Below are 19,604 nucleotides of genomic sequence, written 5' to 3' on the forward strand. Positions count from 1 at the left end.
ATCTGTGTAAACGTTTTGGCCAAACACCCTGGTTTGCCACACCCAATAAACGTAATGGTATAAGGGCGAGACCCAGATGCAGACACTGGAGGCAGATGGTTTGAGTCTCTGATATGTATTATAATCCAAGGGGCAGGCAAGAGAATGGTCATGGACAGGCAAAAGCTTGTAAACAAGGTCAGAGTCCAGGAGGTACAGAGTGGCAGGCAGGCTCGAGGTCAGGAGAGGCAGTATGGTCAGGCAGGTGGGTTCAGAGTCAAGGCAGGCAAGGGTCAAAACTGGAAGAACTAGCAAAAGAGATAAGAAAAAGCAGGAGCACAGAAAAACACGCTGGTTGACTTGACAAGACAAACTGGCAACAGACAAACAGAGAACACCGGAATAAATACCCAGGGACTAATGGGAAAAATGGGTGATACCTGGAGGTGGGTGGAGACAATCAAAGACAGGTGAAACAGATCAGGGCGTGACAGTACTCCTCCCCCCTCTCTCGGGGCGCCACCTGGTGTCCTACCTGGGTGCATACCTGGCTGACCGGGGTGCCGGCGGTGAAAGTCCGTGATGAGGGCCGGGGAGTGGCTGAAGGAGGCCAGGCGGAGCTTGCCATGGAGTCTTGCTTTGAGCGCACACCATGCATGCGGCGACGAAGACCGAGACATCAGGAGCCATGGTGGGCCACCAGAAGCATTGTCGTAGGAAAGCCAGGGTACGATGAGCCCCAGGATGACAAGTAAGCCTTGAAGAGTGAGCCCATTCCAGGACCTGAGGCTGGACCGAATCAGGAATGAACATTCGGTTAGCCGGATCACTGGGATAGGACGGCCCCTTCTCCCACATTCGGAAGCGTCAACCTCAACCACAAACTGATGAGTCAGGTCCGGGTGGATGAGGATGGAGGCAGTAGTGAATCGCTGCTTTAGATCCCCAAAAGTCTTGTCCGCTGCTGGAGACCATGTGAACAGTTCCTTAGGAGAGGTGAGTGCAGAGAGGGGGGCCGCCAGGTTGCTGTAGCCCCGAATGAAACGGCGGTAGAAATTAGTGAACCCCAGAAACCGTTGTAGCTGCAACCTGGACGTGGGCTGTGGCCATTCCACCACCGCTCTCACCTTTTCCGGATCCATCTGAACATTCTCTTCAGCGATGATGTATCCCAGAAAGGAGATAGTGGAGCGATGGAACTCGCACTTCTCAGCTTTTACAAACAACTGATTTCCAGGAGGCGCTGAAGGACTTGTCAAACATGGAGAATGTGTTCCTGGGCAGAACGAGATAAAACCAGGATATCGTTGAGGTAGACAAAAACAAAACGGTTCAACATGTCCCGGAGAACATCGTTGACCAGGGCCTGGAAGACAGAGTCCAAACGGCTTGACCAGGTACTCAGTGTCCACTGGCAGTGTTGAAAGCCGTCTTCCACTCGTCTCCTTCGAGTATCCGTACAAGGTTGTAGGCATTCCGAAGGTCCAGTTTGGAAAAGATGGTAGCCCCCTGGAGAGGTTCGAAAGGAGAGGAGTGGTAGAGGGTACCGCTTTTTGATCGTAATGTCATTGATGCCCGGTAATGGTCGTGGACAGGCAAAAGCTCATAAACAAGGTTAGAGTACAGGAGGTACAGAGTGGCATTGTCTGTATAATTTGTGTTGGCCTTTTCCCCCAGCATTGTCCCAGCTACATATCCGCGGCAGCAGGAAGAATTAAGTCCTCCACTATAGTATGGGGCTTGCCTGTCCTACCACTCGGTAGCTCACCATATAAGACACTTCTAGCCCCTTCTTATTAATGGTATCTGTTGCTCAAAAATAAATGTCTGTGCAAGGTTTCGGGCCTCCCGGGTGGCGCAGTGGTTTAAGGCACTGCAACGCAGTGCTAGCTGTGCCACCAGAGATTCTGGGTTCGAGTCCAGGCTCTGTCGCAGCTGGCTGCAGCTGGCTGCGACCGGGAGGTCCATGGGGCGGTGCACAATTGGTCCAGTGTCGTCTGAGTTAGGGAGGGTTTGGCTGGCAGGGATATCGTCAAGCACTAGCGACTCCTGTGGCGGGCCGGGCACAGTGCACGTTGACCAGGTACAGTGTTTCCTCTGACACATTGGTGCGGCTGGCTTCTGGGTTGGATGGGCATTGTGTCAAGAAGCAGTGCTGCTTGGTTGGGTTGTGTTTCGGAGGACACATGGCTCTCAACCTTCGCCTCTCCCGAGTCTGTACAGGAGTTGCAGCGATGAGACAAGACTGTAACTACTACCAATTGGGGAGAGAAATTAAAAAAAAAAAGTGAAGGTTTCATCGAGTTGTGAGATAGTACTTTTGCACACACTGTGGCTGAGGAAAGGCACTACTCCCAATATAAGTGAACAATGTAGTTCTCACCATATTCGCGCATCTTCGATGGTCCAACGTCCCTGTCTGTGGCTTTCCCGGGTAAGTAGCTCTTCGGCTGCATCAGATTCACAACTGTCAGTGTCCATGCTAGCTGGGCTAACAACAAATGTAGAATTACTGATGCTAGCATTGAATGTGCTAGTGGAAGCAGAACAACTTGTATCGTCGACAGGTGCAGGTGTAGTACTGCTGGTAGTAGCAGTACTACCAGTAGAGCTGGTATGTGTCTCTATGGACGCGGGACTTACTAAATGGACCGTTTGAAAATGTGAAGAATAGTTTTTTATTATTATTATTATCTTTAAAAAAAAAGTGAATCATATTTTAAATTGGCGTACCCCCAACGGCATTGCGCGTGCTCCTGGAGGGTAATCTTGAGAGCTGCTCCTAACGTTGGGTTGTCAGGGAGTATTTGGCACTATTTGTGCTCTAGCTGGCACTTCCCCTAAATAAGAATATGGCAAGCCGGGGGAACTGGGAGAGCTGAGGAGCAAATGTTTATGTTGACCCATCCATTTCACAGGAGGCTTTCCAGGATCAGGATAGCACTGTGAAGACTCTTTCAGCGCCATGCATGTCATGCCTCTTAAAGGGTCGTATTCTTGATGCTAAAAGGATGAGCGTTTACAATGTGTAGAGTGAATGACGAATCGTAGCCAGCCTGAAATAATTTCAGCCTGCCGCTTTAAAAAAACGCAGCCTCAGTGATAGTCAGCAAAAATGTCATGCTATACAGGCCAAATACATGCATACCTTGGTATACATAAATCACAGAGTCAACATTTACAGACAGCTGTGTCACTCCTTGTGACATCAGGTGTGATGCTTTAAAAGATGTGATGTAAATTTGCAGCCTTTGAGCTCTCAACTATGTCAAACCCATGATTTCTCCCTTGTGTATAGTAGGTTATATAAAGCACTACATGAAATATGCACTACATAACTCACTGTACTATGCTTGATATCCCTGAGCCTCTTTTTTTGTGTAAAGTTGATTATGCAAAGCATGCATAAAACATGCACGGCGTGACATATCTTCCTTATGGCCATGCACTGAACTCATACCGAAATAGGAGCTGTTCAGTACCATACAATAAGTCCATTATTAAGATACAGTACTGCGCTCCTCCTAACATTAGATGATAAACTTGACTGCACATCCAGGATGCAGCTGTACCGAGGACACCCGCCTTGAGGGAACACAGCAGCTATGGCTGCCAATAAAGTAAAGTCCCACAGTCTGTCTGCAGGCAAAGGGAAGTATACTCTTCATAGATCTGTGAACATAAGGATATCAAGCCAGGGCCTAATTTCACCTGCCAAAAATAATAATAATTTTAAAAAATCCTGTGAAATAGGCCTAAATCTGCTCACACTCATACTCTCTATTTTGACAGTAACCAATTGCACCAAAACACACTTTGAGCATTTGAAGGCCTTTTACTCTGCTCTGAGTCCTCAGTCCTCGCATACGACTGTGTCCCCCCATGTCACCCCCAGCACAGCATTCCTCACTTCTGTGCTGATGTGTGACAGTTGACACAGCTCAGTGCCACTCACAGCATTGTTGCAGCAGCCTCGTGGGCATTGGAAAAACATCCAGGAAAGACAGGGAATAGCCGCCCGCAATACAAAGCTTGCAGGGAAGGAGACAAACAGTCAACTTTGCGGTGGGTTGCAATGGGGGATAAGTATAGTATCTCAATGACTGTGGTGTGTCCCAGTGTGTCCAAAAATGCGACCTCTCACATAATGTTCTAAATTCTGGCAGTAGGTTTTGACATGGAAAGCAACAAATAAACAAACAAACCTGAAGGGCAGAAACAAATGTGTCCTTTCCCTCCACTGTTCACACAACAAATAATGCTCAGCTGACTCCCAATACACCATACCTAATTCAATTCAATTACAGTCTTTGTACTATAAAGGGATGCTGTGCCAAGATATATTGTAGAGGTTAAACACAGAAAAATGGCTTGTCCATCTCTAATTTAAATCTGACTGTCGATATAATACACATCTTTATCTACCAAGACGATAAATGCAATAACATGTTATTCAATTGATAATATAATCAAAGTTGTTTTTCTTTATTTTGTAAATGTGCTATATCAAAGCAAAATGTTTTCATGATATGTCATTATCTGACAACTCGCAAGTATGAAATAGTAATATAATCATAAATGTTTGCTTTAACAAGGCACCCTCCTTATAATCCAATTTCAGTACAAAATCATAAGATAATATTACAGATTTTTATAAATACAAAATATCTATACAATTTGTGATAATACCATGAAAGAAAAACTGTCTGCACATCTGAGGGACACTTTGTGATTTTGGCAATGAGGCCCCTTTTTCTACTTCCCCAGAGTCAGATGAACTCGTGGATACCATTTCTAGTCATTGCGTTAGTGCTAGTTAGCATTGGCTCATGAAAGTACAGTACCTCTAACTTCCTTCATACTGTACACAGGGACATACAAATGCTATCCACGAGGTCATCTGACTCTGGGGAAGTGGATAAAGGGCCAAATAGAGAGAGATAGTAATGGCGTCTTTTTGTAGGCACTAACTCCGCCATGGCTCGTAGGACAAACGTCTATGTAGAAATGAATGGCGTTTTTATAGGGTTTTTGGGAAAAAAGGTATGTGGTAAACACAGGCTTAGGAAATCGTAGGAGTTTTGTTGTATGAGATAATCTTCATCAGCTGAAGTCACTTTTTGTGAATTTTGAAGCATTCATGTAATAAGAAAAAACACATAAAGCACATGAAGGCATTATAATTATTATTTTTTTATTTTTTTATTTCACCTTTATTTAACCAGGTAGGCTAGTTGAGAACAAGTTCTCATTTACTGCGACCTGGCCAAGATTAAGCAAAGCAGTGCAAAACAAACAACAACACAGAGTTACACATGGAATAAACAAACATAGTCAATAATACAATAGAAAAGGTCTATATACAGTGTGTGCAAATGACGTAGGATAACGGAGGTAAGGCAATACATAGGCCATAGTGGCGAAAATATTACAATATAGCAATTAAACACTGGAGTGATAGATGTGCAGAAGATGAGTGTACAAGTAGAGATACTGGGGTGCAAAGGAGCAAAATAAATAAAATAGATAACAGTATGGGGATGAGGTAGTTGGATGGGCTATGTACAGGTACAGTGATCTATGAGCTGCTCTGACAGCTGGTGCTTAAAGCTAGTGAGGGAGATATGAGTCTCCAGCTTCAGTGATGTTTGCAGTTCGTTCCAGTCATTGGCAGCAGAGAACTGGAAGGAAAGGCGGCCGAAGGAGGAATTGGCTTTGGGGGTGACCAGTGAAATATACCTGCTGGAGCGCGTGCTACGCGTGAGTGCTGCTATGGTGACCAGTGAGCTGAGATAAGGCGAGGCTTTACCTAGCAAAGACTTATAGATGACCTGGAGCCAGTGGGTTTGGCGACGAATATGAAGCGAGGGCCAGCCAACGAGAGCATACAGGTCGCAATGGTGGGTAGTATATGGGGCTTTGGTGACAAAACAGATGGCACTGTGATAGACTGCATCCAATTTGCTGAGTAGAGTGTTGGAGGCTATTTTGTAAATGACATCGCCGAAGTCAAGGATCGGTAGGATAGTCAGTTTTCGAGGGTATGTTTGGCAGCATGAGTGAAGTAAGCTTTGTTGCGAAATAGGAAGCTGATTCTAGATTTAATTTTGGATTGGAGATGCTTAATGTAAGTCTGGAAGTCGAGTTTACAGTCTAACCAGACACCTAGGTATTTGTAGTTGTCCACATATTCATATTCATCAAGGTTAACTGACTGGTATTATCTCATAGAACCTCAGACCTTATTTTTCTTTGTTTATCCCAAAACCCTATTCCCCATTGATTTTCAAACACAGGAATGGCTGAACAGGTAGCCTAGTGGTTAGAGCGTTGGGCCAGTAACCAAAAGGTTGCTAGTTCGAATACCTGAGCTGACAAGGTAAAAATATGTTGTTCTGCCCCTGAACAAGGCAGTTAACCTACTGTTCCTAGGCTGTCATTGTAAATAAGAATTTGTTCTTAACTGACGTGCCTAGTTAAATAAAAAAAATAAAAAACTGAGATACACTACATTACCAAAAGTATGTGGACACCTGCTTGCTGAACATCTCATTCCAAAATCATGGGCATTAATATGGAGTTGGTCCCACCTTTGCTGCTATAATAGCCTCCACTTTTCTGGGAAGGCTTTCCACTAGATGTTGGAACATTGCTGCTGGGACTTGCTTCCATTCAACCACAACAGCATTAGTGAGGTCGGGTGATTAGGCCTGGCTTGCAGTCTGTGTTCCAATTCATCCAAAAGGTGTTCGATGGGGTTGAGGTCAGGGCTCTGTGCAGGCCAGTCAAGTTCTTCCACACCGATCTCGACAAAACATTTCTGTACGGACCTCGCTTTGTGCAGGTATTGTCATGGGGGTATTGTCATGGTGAAATAGGAAAGGGCCTTCCTTCCCCAAACCGTTACCACAAAGTTGGAAGCATAGAATCGTCTAGAATGTCATTGTATGCTGTAGCATTAAGATTTCCCTTCACTGGAACTAAGGGGCCTAGCCCAAACCATGAAAAACAGCCCAAGATCATTATTCCTCCACCAAACTTTACAGTTGGCACTATGCATTGGGGCAGGTAGCGTCGGACTGCCAGATGATGAAGCGTGATCTAATGATGGCGAGCTTTACACCACTCCCGCCGACATTACGCATAGTGATCTAGGTTTGTGTGCGGCTGCTTGGCCATGGAAACCCATTTCATGAAGCTCCCTACGAACAGTTCTTGTCTTGATGTTGCTTCCAGAGGCAGTTCGGAACTCAGTAGTGAGTGTTGCAACCAAGGACAGATTATTTTTACGAGCTACTGTAAACTTGTGTGGCCTACCACTCCACGGCTGAGCCGTTGTCGCTCCTAGCTGTTTCCACTTCACCATAACAGCATTTACAGTTGATCAGGGCAGCTCTAGCAGGGCAGTAATTTGATGAACTGACTTGTTGGAAAGGTGGTATCTTATGACAGCGCCACGTTGAAAGTCACTGAGCTCTTCAGTAAGGCCATTCTACTGCCAATGTTTGTCTATGGAGATTGCATGGCTGTTTTATACACCTGTCAGCAACGGGTATGGCTGGAATAGCCGAATCCACTAATTTGAAGGGGTGTCCACATACTTTTGTATATATAGTGTAACTTTTCCCCCTGGTTTTAAGAATACAAACTGGCCAAAATCCTGAAGTATCCCTTTTACAGGACAGCGGACCACCCCATAAATGGAGAAGGGGCGGAGCGAGAGGGTGGTGTAGAATTTCACTGCCGGAGCACGTGACTTCAATGGCTCCGCTGCAAAAGCTCTTCTCAACTTCTCCGTTCACCGCCTCTCATCGACAAATTGCCGGAGGGTAGTTTGGCTCGACACCGGTAGTTATCCACTGCTAAATGTTTTACACTCAAAAACTTTGGAGAGAGTATCAAAACAATTATACTAGGCGCAACTTCCACCAACCACGGAACCAGGAGGAGAAGGCAACAGGTCCAAGGTATTTGATGTGACACTTATTATTTGAGGTGGCTTACCTTGTCAACATTTGGACAGTGTGCGGTCCAGGTCAAAATTAACATAAGCCAACAGGCAAATGTCACGAACAATTGAACTCATTCAGCCCGACGACAACCGTATTTTCAGTTGCGTTTATTTTGTGCACGAACGTTATACGATTTCATGCATGTCAGTTCGGCGGGATGTGAGATTTCGTTATGAATCTCGTGATTGACACTTGCTACACTATCAACACGTAGGGTGGCTTCTCTAATTAGATAGCAAAACAGTTATTTTATCAATTTGCCGTATTATTTTCGCATGAATGAAATGGACCACGCAATAAAATCTCAACGTAAGCATCATCAAGCGATAATTAGCGATTTGGCTAGCAGCTAACCGCATTTTGACAGGCTGACAGTTGACTCGATATTTACATCGCCAATCCTTGTAGCAAGGTCAACCAGTTTGCAAACTTTTCACTGTATTTACCATGATATGAGTGTAGCTCACAGATTGCTAAACCCCTATAGTTTCTTTTGCACACAATTATTGCTTCATTGCGAGCCATCCATGGAACGCCAAGACAATGGAATATTGATGTTAATCAATCCCAAAAACCGTGTGCTGAAGTGTTTTTATTTCTGCAAATGACTGCAATGTAAGCCACACTGACAGTAACCCCCAATTTGTTGCAGTCTTTTCCCAAGATAATATGCCTTCAGAGGAGCAGCTGACAAATGAAATGTCATAATACCTATGACATGATTATTAACATTACAGTGCATGTTGCCACAATCTCAAAATTTTGCCGATTTAGGATTTGGTCAATTTTTATTATTACCAATTTCTTGCAAATATATTGTTAAGTCATTAAAAAAAACGTTTATTATTTAGATCTGTAATAATACTTCGTTTTGTGTTTCTGTATGATTAGGTAGCCTAATCACTGTGTTAAGATAATTTATGGTGCATGATTGATTTATAAAATAATGCATTTATATGGATTATTCCATTGCTCTGTCCAAGACTGGCTGTGTGATGTGCACAACAAACTACTGTGTTTTTTTTGTTGTGAAAAAGGTATGTGCCCTTTTCTACAGAAAACCTGTGACATTCAGAGCAAGATGCATTGGAGGCTTAGTTGCTGAGTGGGAAATTTGGTGTGTCTGAGGATTTTCCCACCCTGTCACCTCTCCTCATGGTGTGAATCACAGATGCATGTTGTGCCGTAGCCATAGCTGGATATGCCCTAGTCAGTTCTAACCTAACCAAGCAGTACGTTCACAACTGTTACGACTATCACTATTTCACTTTTATTTTATTTAACTAGGCAAGTCAGTTAAGCACATTCTTATTTACAATGACTGCCTACCCTGGCCTAACCCGGACTACACTGGGCTAATTGTGCGCCACCCTATGGGACTCCCAATCACAGCCAGGTGTGATGCAGTCTGTAATTGAACCAGGGTCTGTAGTGATGCCTCTAGCACTGAGATGCAGTTCCTTAGACCGCTGCGCCACCCGGGAGCCCCACTATAGTGGGCTAATCCTGAAAGGTACTGTTATGTAATATTAACTGCCCTTGGCTTTAGTTTCTTCAGGTCTGTTGAAAATGATACAATCATAGAAGTTTTATCTGCTGTGTCATCAACTCATGATGGGCCCCAGGTGAGGGATTTAACCTACACACTGGTCTGGTACCCTGTGTACGTCAACGATCCAATCATACTTGGGTTCGCCTTTCTCCCCTCAAGGGCAACAGGATCTGAGATGTGGTCACTGTGTTATGAGTTTGTTTAACTAATAGGCTACAGTATGCCATATGGACACACATCAGAGCAGAGCCAGCCAGCCCAACTTCAGCCTTGCAGGCACATCCAATGTGTTCATCAGCTTCTCTTGTGGCAGATACTCTGTCTATGCTAGTGCAGACATGTTCTTTTTGGTTGGTTGTCTATTCTAAGTTTGAGGGTTAGACCGTACAATGTGTTTTTAGAATAGCAGAAAAGTCTATTGTATAGCCAAGTACAGTATTTTGCATGCAGATATAATTAGAGGCAGAAGAGTGAACTGCTTTTTCACAAGTCCAGAGTGTTTTTGAGTGACTTGTGTTCTACGTAAAGTTGGTTTCCTTCTTGTGTGAGCGATGCCAGTTAGACTTAGAAGCCTCACACGACTTGGTTTCACATGGCGGTAAATGTGTCATCACAATGGATGCGATGGCTCTTGGCTCCCCCTCTTCTCCTTCCTCTTCAAAATGATAAAGTCAAGTGTGACACTGGAAAGGAAAATATTCTTTGACTTCACACTGAAAAACATGATAGTGACTCAAAAGCTCCTGGCAATTTATTTTTCACATGGGCTGACATTTTCTGTCTTCTTGTAACCTTTGGAACAAATCGTTTTTGCCGTATGACCTGAGATGGGTTATTGGAGGATGGTGGGAGAGCGTTCCCATTTGGAGACCTTTACTGCAGGACATGAGATGTGTATCCCGCAGAGCTGCTGATTTGTATTTGGAAATGCCCAGTGTTATTCCTAAAACTGGCCTTTTTACTATCTGTAGATTCTTGTTGAAGGTAAAGAGATGGGGTTTAAAGGAGTTCAAATGATACTGTAGCTAAATAGTTGGCCTGTCTGCCAAACACACCCATGTCTAACAAGATGTGGGGAGCAAGACTCCTAGCAATGTGGTGTGGTTCAGGGGGTAGGCAGAGATGTTTGCACAACTGATTGTAGTGTAAGAGCGTCCATTTAAATTTGGTATATAGATTATACCAAAAAGGAAATCTCAACACATTTGAAGTTCGGTTAGCAGAGGTCCATAGTGGTGAGTAGCCTTACCACAGCCCTGTCTGTCCCTTGTGTTCAGTTTAACCGGTGTTTGCCTGCCTCACAAGGCTGAGACTGTGCAGGAGAAACTCATCGGGTTGTGACAGATGAGACGGGTCCCCCACAATGGCAGGTTACCCCAGAGATGTCACGAGGCCCTCGCTAAACGGTAAATGCCTCAACCCGAGTCGACCCACTCACTCGCCGAGACGCCAGAGTTGTGTGGGTTTTATTTCAGGAGCGAGGAGCTCAGATCTGAGTGAAACCACAGTTTCGAGAGCTGAGGCTTCAGATGCCTGTTATGAAAAAAAAGACATCAGACATTTGGGGTTATAATGAGCAGTAGTGTGGTGTCAGTCTTCCGGCTCTCTTTAGTTGTTTTTCATAAAGACATGTTGGGAGAAAGTTGTTTCTTTGCTATTGCCACTCTTGCTGAATGAGTAGAAATAAATTGCAAGGTTATAGTCGTTTTGGCCGTGGTGCTTGCTGACATAGCCGCTGCTTTTGGGAGTGGGGTGAGTGTGGGAAAAGACTGAGAGGAGGAGGGTGGGAGCCGCTAACAGGGGTGAAGAGTGGATTGGGGAAGTAAAGCCCCTGTGATGTAGGGATATGGGAGCTCCAGTCAGCCAGGCTGATGGGGGTTTGACAGGCCAGCTCACACATACTGATTCTGTCTCAATACAGTCCACTGTTTGTTTCCCTGCTCTCCTACGTCTCCCTGTGCACGATGAAAGGGTTAAGTCACCCCCCCCCCTTTATATTGACTCCTTTTATTTCTCCCTTTATGGCTTTGATGGTATTAAATAATCATTACATGTCAGCGTGCACAGCTCTCCCGTGTTCATGAGGGAGAGAGCGCAATTAGGTCAGAGTAGTAGAATAACTCCACTTCATTTAAGTATTAGTGGCAGGGCACCTCACCTCGTTGAAGTTCTAATATACAGTTGAAGTCGGAACCACTCCACACATTTCTTCTTAACACACTATAGTTTTGGCAAGTCGGTTAGGACATTACTTTGTGCATGGCACAAGTAATTTTTCCGACAAATGTTTACAGACAGATTATTTAGCTTAATTCACGATCACAATTCGGTGGGTCAGAAGTTGACATACACTAAGTTGACTGTGCCTTTTAAACAGCTTGGATAATTCCAGAAAATGATGTCATTGCTTTAGAAGCTTCTGATAGGCTAATTGACATCATTTGAGTGAATTGGAGGTGTACCTGTGGCTGTATTTCAAGGCCTACCTTCAAACTCAGTGCCTCTTTGCTTGACATCACGGGGAAATCAAAAGAAATCAGCTAAGACCTCAGAAAAACAATTGTAGACAATTGTAGACCTCCACAAGTCTGGTTCATCCTTGGGAGCAATTTCCAAATGCCTGAAGGTACCACGTTCATCTGTACAAGCAATGGTACGCAAGTATAAACACCATGGGACAACGCAGCTGTCATACCACTCGGGAAGGAGACGTGTTCTGTCTCCTAGAGATGAACGTACTTTGGTGTGAAAAGTGCAAATCAATCCCAGAACAACAGCAAAGGACCTTGTGAAGATGCTGGAGGAAACGGGTACAAAAGTATCTATATCCACAATAAAACGAGTCCTATATCGACAACCTGAAAGGCTTCTCAGCGAGGAAGAAGCCACTGCTCCAAAACCGCCATAAAAAGCCAGACTACGGTTTGCAACTGCAAAGATTGTACTTTTAGAGAAATGTCGTCTGGTCTGATACAAAAATAGAACTGTTTGGCCATAATGACCATCGTTATGTTTGGAGGAAAAAGGGGGAGGCTTGCAAGCCGAAGAACACCATCCCAAACATGAAGCACGGGGGTGGCAGCATGTTGTGGGGGTGCTTTGCTGCAGGAAGGACTGGTGCACTTCACAAAATAGATGGCATCATGAGGAAGGGAAATTGTGTGGTTATATTGAAGCAACATCTCAAGACATCAGTCAAGAAGTTAAAGCTTGGTCACAAATGGGTCTTCCAAATGGACATTGACCCCAAGCATACTTCCAAAGTTGTGGCAAAATGGCTTAAGGACAACGAAGTCAAGGTATTGGAGTGGCCATCACAAAGCCCTGACCTCAATCCTATAGAATTATTGTGGGCAAACCTGAAAAAGCGTGTGCGAGCAAGGAGGCCTACAAACCTGACTCAGTTACACCAGATCTGTCAGGAGGAATGTGCCAAAATTCACCCAATTTATTGTGGAAGGCTACCTGAAATGTTTGACCCAAGTTATACATTTTATAGGCAATGCTACACTCAATTAGTATTTGGTATGTAAACTTCTGACCCACTGGGAATGTGATGAAAGAAATAAAAGCTGAAAGAAATAATTCTCTCTACTATTATTCTGACATTTCACATTCTTAAAATAAAGTGGTGATCCTAACTGACCTAAAACAGGGAATTTTTACTGTGATTAAATGTCAGGAATTGTGAGAAACTGAGTTTAAATGTATTTGGCTAAGGTGTATATAAACTTCCGACTTCAACTGTACCTAAATCTCAGATTTGGAACTTAGAGACCAAGGCCATTGTGTTTTCTGAGAAATGCAAGGAGGCTGCTGTGAGACCTTAATATTATCGGCTATTGTATAATCTAATCAGGAAGAAACAGCCTAGAATGGATAATCGGTTGTATTTGAGGTCCCTCACCAGTATAATATTCCTGAAGATTAGGTCATTTCTTTTTAAATGAGGCTAAGTTTAAGACTGATCACTGAGCTATTATTGTACTGGATGTGATTGAAAAAACTATTGATTTAGACATTGAGATTATGATCAGATTTAGCCTACATAGCATTGTTTCTCTGATCTCTGTGAGAAAGACAAAGCCATAGTTTAACATTAACTTTGTCTATCAATCAATTTTGAAGACTGTTTTTATAGAAGGTGGTTGAATACTTAGGCTACTAAGAATTGTGTTACGGCGTTCATACTGTCCATTATGGTACATTTCACATTGGTCTGGCATTGTCTTACATGTACACACTGTCGGCCAAATCTTTTTTTTACCACATGAGACTTATTGTGTTTCACAATTTGTGTGGGGATATTGTGGCAGTGTCATACAATTCCATAAAAGATTTCCACAGACTCTTTTTGCCCAGTCGGACAGTCTCTCAGCTTGACGGCTGACATTTCCAGTGAAAGAGCTCTTTTGTCGTTAGTTAATCACCGCCCTCTCCATAAAACAATGGTATCAATTGCTTCTTCTGAGTACATCCACACTGCTGTAAAAAGCCAGGCTCATTCTCCTCCCAGTCAGTCCAGACAGGCAGTGAAACCACTTCATTACCAGTGACAGCCCAGCCATACTCAATAGGCACACTGCGGGAACTCTGTCAGACTTTCAGCTAACTGTTGATGTGTAAAAGTAGAATCCACAAGGTGCAATTGTGAAATGTGGTAGCGCTTTGGTAGTTTTCATCTCATGTCAGTCACTCGCTCGGTTTCCATTCAATTGGTCGACAGATTTTCACACGAATAGTCTAGAATCCGCATGAAGTCAAATATGCAAATTGTCACACCATTTGTGTTTCCACCAGACAGACTTGTTGCAGATAAATCATTGCGTAGCGACGTAGTGCACACCATGTACTTCTTCGCTTAACTTTGGTACATTAGCGTTGGATTTTTATTTGGTACATAAACTTTCCATTGCATTTTGAACTCTACCCATACTTTGTCACAAACGATTGCACTCTAGCCAAAAATGTTGCAAATACAGGGCGGTTAGGCTAGTCTATGGATAAGAGCAAGAATATTTTTATTTGTCAAACGTCAGTCAAGCATCGATCATAATGTCACCAGAATAAGACTAGTGTTGTCCCTGACCAACCCCAAAAATATTGGTAGACAGAGTCGTTTGTTCCAATTGATTGGTCAAAAATATAAAATGTATTTTTTCCTATATAGACACATCCTATGTGTTTTAATCAAAACAACTATATGCATTGAGTTTGTCTGACCAGCAATTGATTTGATTAGGTCTAGCTTAAACTTGCTGCTCTGTTTAAAAAAAAATTACAGGGCGTGACTGACTAGCACCCGTTGTCTGTCACTCCTCCTTGCTGCAGCAACCATCACAGAACACCAACGGAGTTTATCGCGATGTCCGTGTTGCTGAAGCTGTAACATGATTACAGCCATTTCAGACTGAAGAGTTCTGTTACTGAAATCCCGGATTTGTTTAGGAAAAACATTGCCTCAGCCCTTGCTCTCTTTATGTGACACATGTATGCATCGCATGAACGTGACCAATAGAATATCAAAATCGCATCAATAAATAGGTTAAAATAAACTGAACACCGTAACACACACTAGAGGTCGACCGATCAATCGGAATGGCCGATTTTAATTCATAACAATCGGTATTTTTGGACACCGATTTGGCCGTTTTTTTAATTAATTTAGTTTTTAAATTATTATTATAATTTTTTTACACTACTTTATTTAACTAGGCAAGTCAGTTAACCTCTCTGGGGCAGGTGGGACGCAAACGTCCCACCGGCCAATAGCCAGGGAAAATACAGCGCGCCATATTGAAATAACATGATATAAAAATCAAACTTTCATTAAATCACACATGTAAGATACCAAATTAAAGCTACACTCGTTGTGAATCCAGCCAACATGTCAGATTTCAAAAAGGTTTTTCGGCGAAAGCATAAGATGCTATTATCTGATGATAGCACAACAATAAACAAAGAGTAGCATAATTCAACACTGCAAGCACGACACATAACGCAGAAATAAAATATAAATCATGCCTTTGACGTAATTCTTTTGTTGGCACTCCAATATGTCCCATGAACATCACATGGTCCTTTTGTTCGATTATTTCCATCGATATATATCCAAAATGTCAATTTATTTGGACCGTTTCATCCAGAAAAACACCTCAACCGATTTCCAAGGACTGGTGACATCCAGTGGAAGCGGTAGGAACTGCAAGCAAGTCCATTAGAAATCTGGTGTCTAAGAAAACTAATTGAAAAGACAGTGACATCAAAAAAATACAAATTCTGAATGGTTTGTCCTCAGGGTTTTGCCTGCTACATAAGTTCTGTTATTCTCACAGACATGATTCAAACAGTTTTCGAAACTTCAGAGTGTTTTCTATCCAAATCTACTAATAATATGCATATCTTATATTCTGGGGATGAGTAGCAAGCAGTTGAATTTTGGCATGCTATTTTTACGAAAGTGAAAATGCTGCCCCCTGCCGTCAAGAAGTTAAGTACACATTTTTATTTTCAATGACTGCCTTGTTCATGGGTAGAACGACAGATTTTTACCCTGTCAGCTCGGGGATTTATTTTTGCAACCTTCCGGTTTCTAGTCCAACACTCTAACCACCTGCCTTACATTGTACTCCATGAGGAGCCTGCGTGGCAGGCTGACTACCTGTCACGTGAGGGCAGCAAGAAGCCAAGATAAGATGCTAGCTAGCATTAAACTTATCTTATAAAAAAACAATCAATCTTAACATAATCACTAGTGCGACCTGTATGCTCTTGTTGGCTGACCCTCATTACATATCTGTCGCCAAACCCACTGGCTCCAGGTCATCGAAGTCTTTGCTAGGTAAAGCCCCGCCTCAGCTCACTAGTCACCATAGCAGCACCCACCCGTAGTTTGCGCTCCAGCAGGTATATTGCACTGAAAATCCCCAAAGCCAATACTGCTTTTGGCCTCCTTTCCTTCCAGTTCTCTGCTGCCAATGACTGGAACGAATTGCAAAAATCACTGAAGCTGGAGACTCATATCTCCCTCTCTAACTTTAAGCATCAGCTGTCAGAGCACTGTACCTGTACACAGCCAATCTGTAAATAGCACACCCAACTACCTCATTCCCATATTTATACTTACCCTCTTGCTCTTTTGCACCCCAGTATCTCTACTTGCACATCATCATCTGCACATATCACTCCAGTATTATTTCGTCTGCCTTTCCTCCCTACTCTTCTACATTTGCACACACGGTACATATATTTTTCTATTGTGTTATTGACTGTACGTCTGTTTTTGTCGCACTGCTGTGATTTATCTTGGCCAGGTCGCAGTTGTAAACTTGTTCTCAACTGGCCTACCTGGTGAAATAATGTGCCTGGCTTTATATATTTTAAAGTTAGGCTATTGATTGACCTAATTAAGATACCGCTCCTCACTTTTCTTAGACAATTAAGGCAACGTCTGTTTTCTCATCTCCTCCTTTTTTTTACACCATGACCTTTTTATTTATTTTTTCTGCTTGACTAAAGAAATCTGAGTCGACCAACAGCCTGTTGACCGAACAATCGACCAGTCGACTAAATGGGGTCGGCCCTAAATAAAACCCCTTATTTATTGGGAAGGAGCATCATGCTCACCGTGCACTTTCACTATCTTGTGACTTTCATAACTTGTTAATCTGTAGCCTAATAAACTGCATGGTTTCACGAGTCGTAGTGGGAGGGAACACACACACCATATCATTGCGTGACTTCAAGTTTGTTTTGATAGGATAGTTATTAAATCAATATTTTCACTTAAAGGCACATCCACCACCATTTCTCGCATAATTAATTTTACCGACACAAAGATCCCACCATGTCGAACTAACAAATGATCTGTCGGCATTTTAATAAAATTGGATTAACTTAAAAAATATATATATATATATTTTTTATACGGTATGACCTGACTCAAATAAAAACTGTGGAGCGAAACGTGCTTACTGACAGACCTTAGCGAGCCATTTAAAACCTGTCAGTAATATCCAGTTGATCAGCTATCTAAACCTTGTAGTTATCATGCACAGGTAAAAAAACAACAACATTTGAGTCACTCACGCTGACATCTATGAACACACAACATAAGACATGGCAAAATATGTAGAATTGCAAGAAATGAGCCATTATGGGTTCAGACCCGTAATGTTGTCTCCGCCAACAAGCGGGGTTTGAACAGTTTTGGGTCGCGAGGTGGGGGTTTGTCGCAACGCCGATAAATGCCGATTTTTATTTTATTTTTCATTTTTTTCTCTCGCCCCATCTGGACCTTTGCGACCTAGGCAATTTGTGTGACCGAACCTTCTCGAATAGTATTTTAGGTACCCCTGCTCTAACCTATCCCTTTCCAGCCCATGCAGCTGGCCGAATATTATCTCTGTAGCGTGAAAAAACAACATTTTAATCAAATGTTATTGGTCATATGCAGATGATATTGCGGGTGTAGCAAAATACTTGTGTTCCTAGCTCCAACAGTGCAGTAATATCCAACAATACACACATCTAAAGGCATAATAATGGAATTAAGAAATGTATGAATATTAGGATGAGAAATGTTGGTGGCATTGAATACATTATGTACATATGAGTAAAGCAGTACTTTAAACATTATTAAAGTGACCAGTGATTCTATGTATAGGGCAGCAGCTTCTAAGGTGCGGAGTTGCGTAACCGGGTGGTAGCCTGCTAGTCCCAGCTTTGATGCACCTGTACTGACCTCGCCTTCTGGATGATAGCAGGGTGAACAGGCTGTGGCTCGGGTGGTTGATGTCCTTGATGATCTTTTTGGCCTTCCTGTGACATCGGGTTCTGTAGGTGTCCTGGAGGGCAGGCAGTGTGCCCCGGTGATGCGTTTGGCAGACCGCACCACCCTCTGGAGAGCCCTGCGGTTGCGGGCGGTGCAGTTGCCGTACCAGGCTGTGATACAGCCCGACAGGATGCTCTCAATTATGCAAAAAGTTTGTCAGGGTCTTAGGGGCCAAGCCTCTTTCCTTCAGCTTCCTGAGGTTGAAGAGGCACTGTTGCCTTCTTCACCACACTGGCTGTGTGGGTGGACCATTTCAGAACATCAGGGATGTGTAAGCCGAGAAACTTGAAGCTTTCCACGTTCTCCACTGCGGTCCTGTCAATGTGGATAGGGGCGTGCTCCCTCTCCTTTTTCCTGGAGTCCATGATCAGCTCCTTCATTTTGTTGATGTTGAGGGTGAGGTTATTTTCCTGGCACCACTCTGCCAGGGCCCTCACCACCTCCCCTGTAGGCTGTCTCGTCATTGTTGGTTATCAGGCCTACTATGGTTGTCGTCTGTAAACTTGATGATTGAGTTGGAGGTGTGTGTGTGTGGCCACACAGTCATGGGTGAACAGGGAGTACAGGAGGGGGCTGAGTACGCACCCTTGTGGGGCCCTTGTGTTGAGGATCAGTGAAGTGGTGTTGTTTCCTACATTCACCACCTGGGAGCGACCCATCATGAAGTCCAGGACCCAGTTGCACAGGGCGGGGTTCAGACCCAGGGCCCTTAGCTTGATGATGAGCTTGGAGGGTACTATGGTGTTGAAGGCTGAGCTATAGTCAATGCACAGCATTTTTACATAGGTATTCCTCTTGTCCAGATGGGATAGGCCAGTGTAATGGCGACTGTCTGTGGATATATTGGGGTGGTAAGCAAGTTGAAGTGGGTCTAGGGTGTCAGGTATGATCCTTAACTAGCCTCTCAAAGAACTTCATGATGACAGAAGTGAGCACTACGGGGCGATAGTCATTTAGTTCAGTTACCTTTGCTTTCTTGGGTACGGGAACAATGGTGGACATCTTGAAGCAAGTGGGGAAAGCAGACTGGGTTAAGGAGAGATTGAATATGTCCTAAACACTCCAGCCAGCTGGTCTGCGCATGCTCTGAGGATGCGGCTAGGGATGCCGTCTGGGCCGGCAGCCTTGCGATGGTTAGCACGCTTAAATATCTTACTCACGTCGGCCACAGATAATGAGAGCCCACTGTACTTAGGAGCGGGCCGCGTTGATGGCACAGCGTTATCCT

At 43.6% G+C, this 19,604-nt stretch overlaps 1 protein-coding gene across 2 annotated transcripts in view; it reads left to right on the forward strand.

Moving 5' to 3' along the window:
• The first annotated feature begins 7,766 nt into the window (after nucleotides 1-7,766).
• LOC139541950 (retinoic acid receptor alpha-like) overlaps nucleotides 7,767-19,604 on the forward strand; it is a 221,263-nt gene continuing 209,425 nt past the window's right edge. For both annotated transcript variants that reach the window (XM_071346878.1, XM_071346882.1), the window contains exon 1: nucleotides 7,767-7,946. The gene's annotated coding sequence lies outside the window, so the exon portion shown is untranslated. The remainder of the gene's footprint in view (nucleotides 7,947-19,604) is intronic.

The sequence above is a fragment of the Salvelinus alpinus genome, chromosome 17 (assembly GCF_045679555.1).
Source record: "Salvelinus alpinus chromosome 17, SLU_Salpinus.1, whole genome shotgun sequence".
NCBI classification, from domain to species: Eukaryota; Metazoa; Chordata; class Actinopteri; order Salmoniformes; family Salmonidae; genus Salvelinus; species Salvelinus alpinus.